Source organism: Chiloscyllium plagiosum, unplaced genomic scaffold (genome assembly GCF_037043375.1).
Source record: "Chiloscyllium plagiosum isolate Xiang-an unplaced genomic scaffold, Cpla_swu_hap1 HiC_scaffold_27, whole genome shotgun sequence".
NCBI classification, from domain to species: domain Eukaryota; kingdom Metazoa; phylum Chordata; class Chondrichthyes; order Orectolobiformes; family Hemiscylliidae; genus Chiloscyllium; species Chiloscyllium plagiosum.
The window spans coordinates 3128894-3138556 of NW_028270165.1; the positions used below are offsets into that span (position 1 = coordinate 3128894).

The 9663-nt window shown below is 48.0% G+C and overlaps 2 non-coding genes across 2 annotated transcripts; both read right to left on the reverse strand.

Moving 5' to 3' along the window:
• Positions 1-2436: 2436 nt before the first annotated feature.
• Positions 2437-2508, reverse strand: trnam-cau (transfer RNA methionine (anticodon CAU)). The gene has a single exon. It is a non-coding gene; the product is annotated as a tRNA-Met (tRNA).
• Positions 2509-7093: 4585 nt separating this feature from the next.
• Positions 7094-7165, reverse strand: trnae-uuc (transfer RNA glutamic acid (anticodon UUC)). The gene has a single exon. It is a non-coding gene; the product is annotated as a tRNA-Glu (tRNA).
• Positions 7166-9663: the final 2498 nt, after the last annotated feature.

Here is a 9663-nt window from a genome sequence, read left to right on the forward strand (position 1 = left end):
TCATCATTCCTGATGAATGGTTCGTGCCCAAAACATTGACTCTCCTCCTCCTCAGTTGCTGCCTAACCTGCTGTGGTTTTCCAGTGCCACTCTTTTCAACTCTGATCTCCATCATCTCACTTTCATCACATCTCAACATATCACCATTTAAACAATGCGCCTCCACTCTGCGCTTTTTTTTAACATCAAAGGCTATAGATTGTGTCACTGCATTTGCCATGTGTTTGTAAATTGAGACAGACCTGGATCAACTTTTTCAGAGTCTGCCCCCTCCCTCGATTCACTCTTTCCTTTCAGTTGCTGCAAGTTAACAATTGAACCCCAGAATGAAACAAAAAATGGAAAAAGTGGTGAGAAACAGACTGTTGTACTCACAAAAGTTAGACAGAGAAAGGAAGTTACAGTCTGGGGTGAAGTTCACAGAGAAAGGTGCAGCATCAGCTTCAAAGCGCACGGTCCAACCGCCATATTTCGACAATGGCCGGCTCTGATTGGCTGGAGGACCAGTCTCCTTCCGGTCCTCCAAGGTTATCCATTGGTCCATGGAAAGGAGCTGACGCGCAGTTTCTGCGGGCACCAAGGAATATGCGCAGTGCTTTGCTGACCATGGCGGTCATGCGCAGTGCTTGCTGACACCGCGGAGCATGCTCAGTGTGCAGGAATTTATTACAAATTTTAAAGTCAAAAATCACAAAACACCTGGTTATAGTCCAACAGACTTATTTAGAAGCACTAGCTTTCACAGCGCTGCTCCTTCATCAGGCGGTTGTGGAGTATAAGATCGTAAGACACAGAATATATGATCTTATACTCCACAACCGCCTGATGAAGGAGCGGCGCTCCGAAAGCTAGTGCTTCCAAACAAGCCGATTGGACTGTAACCTGGTGTTGTATGATTTTTAACTTCGTACACCCCAGTCCAACACGGGCACCTCCACAAATTTTAAGTGTCCAAATGCGAATACGAGAGAAAAATACCAAAGCAATTTTTTGTCGAAATGTTTTTTTTTCCCTGTGCCTCGACATGTTATTCCTTTGGCATTTTGTCTTTTGCCCAGGGTAGAGATATTCCAAAACTAGAGGGTATAGGTTTAGGGTGAGGGGAAAAGATTTTAAAGGATTTAAAAGACTAGGCATAGAACATTCACCCCTTACAGGGCGAAAGTGAGGACTGCAGACGCTGGAAATTAGGGTCGAGAGTGTGGTGCTGGAAAAGCACAGCAGGTCAGGCAGCATCTGAGGAGCAGGATAATCGACGTTTTGGGCAAAACCCTTCATCAGGAAATAGCCAAGGGGAACTGCAGGGCTGTAGCGTAATCCAGTGGGTCTGGGTGGGATGCTGTTGGGAAGGTCGGTGTGAATGGCCTGCAGGGATGATATGCCTTAGCCATGCTTATATTGAGAAATGGTTGCCGCAAATCTGCTGTGGGACGAGTGGGTTCCAGTTCGTAGGACACTGACACCAGTCCTGGGGAAGGTGGGATTTGTGCTGTCTCTCGCTTCCCATTCTGCCCTTTGTCCATTTTCTCCCCACCCACTGCCCCCGCCCTTTCTCCCCTCTTCACACTGCACCCCGATTCTCTCCCCAACCCTCTGAACCCCAGTCATTCTCTACTCCCCAACCTCTGTCCCCTCTCCATTTCTCTCCCTTATCCACCACCACCAGTGTCCCCGCCCGTCCTTTCTCGTGCCTCAGCCGTCTTTGATCTAGTGGCCGAGCAGAGGTTGATAGCCAAGTTTAGAACACATGAGAATGACCTCAGCCGAGACCCTGGGTTCATGGCACACTACAGGAGACCAGGCTACACAATACACTCTCTCACACACAAGCACACTCTCTTACGTACTCACACGCTCATGCAGACCTTCTCTGATAGACATGCTCTCTCTCAGACACACAGTAATACATCCCCACACTCAAACCTACGCACACACCATCTCTCATGCTTATACTCCATCACACACACACACACACAAACACACACAGTACCCAGCATGCACACGCACACGCACACACACGCTCTCTCTCATGCATGCGCTCACATATCGAAGTCTTTGGGGTGAATCTGCGTTTGCAGGATTATATATTTGGAAATAGAACCAGTCTCACTCAAGATTAGGATACAGATAGACCCTACCATCACAGCGTTCATGCATTGTCTGACCTGAGGTGTCACCTCCTTTTATAGAACCTAAAGTTACCTGGAGAATGTGACATTTAAAAAGTTCTGGGATTTACAGATTAATGAACCGAAATCTACAACCCGTTTTAAAAGATGAAAGGCTCAACAGCAATCTAGGTTTCTTCAACATAACATTTATGTTACATGACACGATAATCTTTTCTTATATATTTTGTGTCTTATGATCCTCCTCCACAACTTGCAGAAGAGAGCACCGATCCAAAGGAAAGCAGCTCGAGGCGACATTGAACAATAGCAGAGGATGGTTTCGATCCATCGACCTCTGGGTTATGGGCCCAGCACGCTCCCGCTGCGCCACTCTGCTGCTGCACGCGCCGCCCCTTCCACAGAACACTTCAGGTTTCCGTCTGGCACGCGGCAAGCACGTTCGAGCCTGATGTCAAAGACCTCCACTGCTGCCGTGTAATATGCTGTTTCGCGGATGTATGGAGGCTGTGTAAATATAAACTTATTTCTAAATTCCCACATTCTGTTGGTCGAACTGTGATTTCACACTGAATCACAACATGTGTCACAGCGCAGACGGAGGCCATGCGGCCCACCTTCGCTCTGCTGGTTCTACACTTAAGTAAACGTGTGTCTCTATTCGTTTCATTCTCTCGCCTTCTCAGCGTAAATCTGCACATCTGAACGTGACCACCGAATTCCCTTTTGTGTCCATTGAATCTCACTCTTTGTCAATGACAGACAGGGACTTACTAACCCTAACCACTCCCTGTACGAAAACGTTCTTCCTCATGTCACTTTTCCTTCTTTTCCTCGTGACTTTAAAATTCTGCCGAATCGTTGTGGATCCTTTCAGGTGTGGGAGCATTTTCACAACATTATTTCCTGTTTCTTGGTCCCTCATGACTTGGAAAAGTTCGGTTCTCCGAGGAGAGCTGTTCCAATTTTCCAATCTCCCTTGATTGTTGACATTCCTCAAACACCGCACCACTCACGTCAACTTGTTGAACACCATCTCCAACTATTTCACTTCCCTGTTTTCTGCCTCATTCGTACTCCAGACAGCCCAACCTCGTTTCACGAAGGCGTTTTTTGAGAAACTTAATCAGGCAGTTTTGCACAAGTCAAGTTAAAAAACGCGGGCTCGTCCGGGACCTCTCGCAACTCGGCACTGGAAAGGACCCTAAGCGAGAATCATACGCCTAGACCAACGAACCAGAGAGCCAGCACACAGCGAACCGCCCACACCGCTTGCGCGACCTGAGACTTGCTCAGTATAAAATACATTTGAGATTGCTCTGAGAATTGCAAGCGGCAAAGAGGTTCCCGAACAGCTGCTTCTCATTCAGTCTCCCTGCTGCTGTTTGTCCCGTCCCCGGGAACCGGGCTCTCTCCACTGGCAGATAATTCAACCATTTTGCTTCGAAACTTTTCTCTGACACCCGAGTGGCCAGTGACAAGCATTGCCCTCCTCAACATAGGGTACAGAGAACAGGAGAAGACCACGCAAACCTCCACGAGTGTATCAACTCGACTGTGCACATTGGGCCAGTATATCACTGGGAAATATTTATGTCCAAGCTATTTTCGGCAGCAGATGAGAAGGCGAGGTGCAGAACAGAGCGCTGTTATACCGGAAAGCTGCTAAAGACGACATTGAGTGAATAGGAGAGAATGCTTTCTCAGCTGGGTTATGGTCCCAACACGCACCCGTTGTGCCAGGGGTTCCACCTCGGTTCCACTCTTGCTTCACTCGCAACACCCCACACCCACCTCCCATAGTGCCAAGGCACTTTCCCCTGCAACCGCCGAATGTGTAACACCTGCCCAGTTACCTGCTCCCTCCTGAATATCCAAGGGCTCAAACATACCTGCCAGGTGAAGCAGCACTTTTGCCACAACCTAGTCCACTGCATTCGCTGCTCACAGTGTCATTTCCCCAATGTAGCATGAAGCATAAACTGGGTGACTGCTTCGGAGAACATCCCGGTTCTGCCCGCAGGAAAAAGGCCCTGGCCTTGCGGTTGCCTGCCACTTTAACACATCACCCTGTTCCCTGGCCAACATCTCTGTCTCAGGCTTGCAGCAGTGTTCTAGCTCCAGATGAAAGAACAACACCTCATTTTCCACTTGGAGACCTTACAGCCCTCCGGTCTTCAATATCGAGTTCCATAACTTTAGGGCCTGAACTCCCCCATGTCCTTGACCCCTGCCGCACAAACGACTCCTTGTTACCACCTCATCTGCTATGACACACTACGTATTGTTAGCCGCTAACAGTCTCCATTAACAGTTATTCGCCCTCTCACGCGGATCGTTATTCACTCCCACGTCCTTCCTATTGTTCTCTCTCTGAGCTGGCGGCAAACACAGCAATGTACATCGGAGACTCTGAGCCAGCTGAAACTTGCTCAGTGTGAAGTACATTCCACATTGCTCCAACAATTGCAAGCAGCAAAGCGTTTCCAGAACATCTGCTTGTCATTCTGTCCCCGGGGCGCTGATATTTGTCTCATCCCCAGGAACTCGACTACCTCCACTGGTGGATAATTCAACCATTTCATTTCTACTTGCACGTTGTTTTGGGGGATGGGACGGAGTGTAGGGCGGGGGGCGGGTAGAGTCCATTCGCTCTTCTGCTCTCTCTATCTCTGAAACCCTTGGGGTGAGAGGTCTCAGTTACGTTAATGCGGGGAACATGAACAACTTTGATTGTGAACTTTCTCCAAGGGTCTGTTATCGGAGAGATAGAAAGATGCTGTGCTGGCAGGACAGAAAGAAATGGACACCGAGGACTCTTCACCCACGTAAATTCACATTGTTGTGCAGCCTTCTTGGTGTTCAGAAATCGTCTTCACGCAGCAATCTTACGGAAAGTCTATTGCAAAGTGGGCATCGCTTTCTTTGCTGCGACCGCGCAGCAGTTAACATCTGAGCCCCAAGTGTCCCAGATGAAGAGAATCCGAGTGAAACCTTCACTCACTGAGAGTCATCCCCACGGCTCTGAGCTGAGGGACTGCAGGCAGTCCAACACGGAAGGGACGGTTAAAAATGAACCAGTTTTGCCCCCTCAGCCTCTCTGTCCCAGAGACAGGCAGTGGAATGGCATAAACACGTAGCATCATTCTCGCGCAGACAGAAGCCGTTCAGCCCATCGAATCCACGGCGACTGTCTGTCACTTGTCTCTCTCTCTGAGGTTATTCACAATCGGTGGTATCCGTCCTAATATTAGGGGTCTATGTCTGAGTCGTGATGCGGTTTCTGACATGCTTGTCATTCTCGTCTGGACCAGGGTGGTGAATTACTGCAAGGAATGTTGTGATTCTTAATCCAACTCGTCCATGCTGAGTATGTTCTCAAACTAAACTCGTCGCACCTACCAGTGTTTGGCCCATAAACCTTCGAACCTTTCATATTCATGTACTTATCCAAATGTCTTTTAAACGTTGTAACTGTACGTGTATAAAATCATGAGGGGTATGGATAGGATAAATAGACAAAGTCTTTTCCCAGGGGTGGGGGAGTCCAGAACGAGAGGGCATGGGTTTAGCATAAGAGGGGAAAGATACAAAAGAGATCTAAGGGGCAACGTTTTCACGCAGAGGATTGTACGTTTATTGAATGAACTGCCAGAGGAAGTGGTGAAGTCTAGTACGATTGCAACATTTAAAAGGCATTTGGTTAGGTATATGAATAGGAAGGGTTTGGAGGGATATGGGGCCGTGTGCTGTCAGGTGGGACGAGATTGGGTTGGGATAGTTGGTCGGCATGGACAAGTTGGACCAAACAGTCTGTTTCTGTGCTGTACATCTCTGTGACTCTATGACTTCTTCTGGACGTTCATTCTGCACTCAGACCACTCTCTTAAAAACGATCCTTGTTCTGTCTTTATAAAATCTTTCTCTACTCACCTCAAAATATTTGCTCCCTGATCCTGAAACCCCCAGCTGAGGGAAAGGACACCTGTTGTTCACCTCATCCGTATCCCTCATGATTTTATAATCCTCTATATGCAGTGTGTAGTGGCTCATTGAAATAATGTCCTGATGCAGCTTCGTTTGTGGGTGTTGGGATGATTGCTTCGGTGGTTAAGCACTTGGTTTGCGTGTGTTGTTTTTCTGTAGACGCTAGTGTGAAGTTCCCCATTGACTGTTCGCTCTACTGTGACATCTAGGAATGGCACTTTGTTGTTGTTCTCCTCCTCTTCAAACCAGGAGCCCCCCTCAGGCCATAGTCTCACCAAAGACACTAAGTTAGAAGAGGATGGAATAATGATGTCCTTTGACATAACAGCCCTGTTCACATCCATTAACATCAACGTGGCCAAAGAAAACTGAAGACACTACTCGAAGAACCAAAGACACAAATACAGCACCAACTTCATCAGCAAAGATAGCACTATCCACCTTGTGGAACTGTGCCTTAACCACCCACTTCATATTCAGTAACAAGCCTCAAACAAATCAACGAAACACCCATGAAACCACCAGTATCAGGATTCCTAGCAGAAGCAATAATGCAGAGTCTCAAACCAACAGCCCTTCCAACGATCCAACCCAAACTTTGTGTCCGCCACAGTGATGACACTTTTGTCATCAAAAAATGAAGCAAATTAGAGGAAACCTACAACACCATCAACAATATCCTTACTGGCATAAAATTCACAAAAGAGGAGAACAACAACAAAGTGCCATTTCGAGATGTCACAGTAGAGCGAACAGTCAATGGTAAATTCAAAACAGCGTCTACAGGAAAACAACACACACGAACCAAGTACTTAGCTACAGAAGCAATGATCCCTACACATACAAACAAGCCTGAATCAGGACACTATTTCAACGAGGCAATACACACTGCAGTAGCCAGTAACGACGAAGACCAATAAGGAACTGCACAGCGCATTTAAGGAGAATGGGTAGGCAAAAGATCCAGTGAGAAATACTTCCCTGACCGGGAATCGAACCCGGGCCGCAGCGGTGAAAGCGCCGAATCCTAACCACTAGACCACCAGGGAGACAGCAGTACTCCCTCACAGCTCTAATGTAAATTGCTTCCCTGCCCGGAAATCGAACCTGGGCCACGATCGTGAGAAGGCTTCCACCAATGTCATTGCTTGTATCCATTGCTCCCGATGCGGTCTCCTCTACATTGGGGAGACTGGAGACTCCTCGCAGAGTCAAGTCACAGCGCTTGAGGGAACATCTCCAGGACACCCGCACCAATCAACTCCATCACCCTCTGGCCCAACATTTCAACCCCCCTCCCACTCTGCCGAGAACATGCAGGTCCTGGGCCTCCTCCATCGCCGCTCACTCCCCACCCGATGCCTGAAGGAAGAACGCCCCACCTTTCGCCTCTGATAAATTCAACCCCAGGACATCAATGTGGACTTCACCAGTTTCCTCATTTCCCCTCCCCCCACAATACCTCAGTTCCAACCTTCCAGCTCAGCGCTGTCCTCATGACCTGTCCTACCTGCCAATCTCCCTTCTCAACTGTTCGCTCCACCCTCCTCTCTGACCTGTCACCTCCATCCCCACCCCCATTCACCTATTGTACTCTTTGCTACCTTCGGCCCAGCACCCCCCAATTTATCTCGCCATCCCTGGAAGGATCCTGCCTCTATTCCTGAGGAAGGGCTTAAGCCCGAAATGTCGATTTTCCTGCTTCTCGGAAGCTGTCTGACCTGCTGTGCTTTTCCAGTACCATTCTGATCTAAACTCTGGTTTCCAGCATCTGCAGTCCCCACTTTTGCCTACCCAATAAACCCAGTGTGACGATTTCACATCAACAAACTGACACTAGCAGACACAACGTCTGCAGAAACCCTAGCCACATTACTTTACATTAAAGACATCTGTGAAATGATTTCCAGATAACTCAACTCTCTCAGCATTAAACAACGGCTAGTGAACCTTAAATACAAACAACCCGCGAACGAATGTTATTTACAAAATACCATACAAGGAAATTTATACATGAACTCTGCCGCACAGTTCTCTGTGGCAAGAAATGCTGGGATGAGATAAGGAAGATTTTTTTCAGCCAAAACGAATCGGCACTAACTGGACAGCCATTTAAAATCAACGCTGTCAGGCCAGGATGGAAGATTGGAAGGGACAATTAGTTCTTCTTATTTCCTGAAGATTTACAAAGCGGAGACTGGGTTTTGGTGTTTGTTCCCTTTCCACTCCCAGAAGCCGCAGTGGTTGGGGCGGTGAGTTGGAGAAAGTGAAATGTGCCCGTGAGCAGCGTGTGGGGCTCTTTCAGCTTCCCCTCCTCTGACAGCGCTGTGACGTGACGTTGATGTTCTCAGGGACACTTACTGACGCGAGACAGTGAAAAGAGTCTCGTTCCTGCAGATCAGGAATTCAAACCGTATGCCGGCTTCAGGACAATGAGAAAGATTAATTGGGGTGTGTGAAGAAGCTGTGAGCTGCATTTCAAAGAGGTCGGTGGAGTCAGATGCGTCATCCATTGCGCCCCTGGCACTGTGCGGACCTGACGCCGCCATGCTGCAGAGTTCTGACGTTATACGGACATGGGCAGCAATGGGAACATTCACAAGGTGAACAGCCAAAGATAATCACCGTCACTGCTTCCCTTCCATTGTACCAAATTTGTGAAGCAGTATCTTTCACTGGCAAATAAAACACCTTTGTCCTCAGGTGCCTGCCTCATTTCGACCACGACTTCATGCCCCTCACTGTTCTCGTCTCATTTCCAAACACTTGGCTCATATCCTCAAAAGCAGCTCTGCGGATATCTGCTTGTTCCACCCTGACAGGCAGTGGGTTGCAGATTCCCGACCAGTCCCAATGTGATTGAAATATTTCAACCCCTCCACTGGTTTGCATCTTTAAAAAAGCCGTGGAACAATCTCCCTTTCCTTTTGACGACAGTTCTCAACTGTAGTCGGCAGGGTTCACACCTGCGTAGGGAACCCGCAATGGATTTCATGTCCATCGCATTCACCTCTCAGCCCACCAATACAGAACCACACTGACAGCTTCATTTCCCAGGTCTCTCTGCCTGTGGAGCTGAGAAAGAGTGAATCATTGCAGAGTTTGTTTGAATCCAATCACTTCACAGGTTTCGAAAGGGTTAAATATCTGCAAATGGCGATTCTGGGTGTTTCATCCCGAAAGATGAAATGGGCGTTCAGTTAAAAACAAAACCAGAAATTGCAGGAGCAACTCAGCAGGTCAGGCAGCATCTGTAGAAAGAGAATCAGAGACAACATTTCAGAACTTTTTTTTCCTCATCCAGGTACTGAGTTGCTCCAGCAGTTTCGCTTTCTGTCTCGGACTGTAAGCATCCGTAGTCCTTTACGTTAGAAATTCAATCAATTCAGAAACCCCTTTGTGCTTCCTCAGTGGAAAAGATTTCCGTTTGGGAAACATTTTCCAGACACCATTAAAAACGCGCATCTTTGCAGCCAAGAAAGCGGTTTGAGCGTGAACAACAAACGCGCCGTCTCGGGGTGGTCTCCAACCACCAACCTTCCGGTTA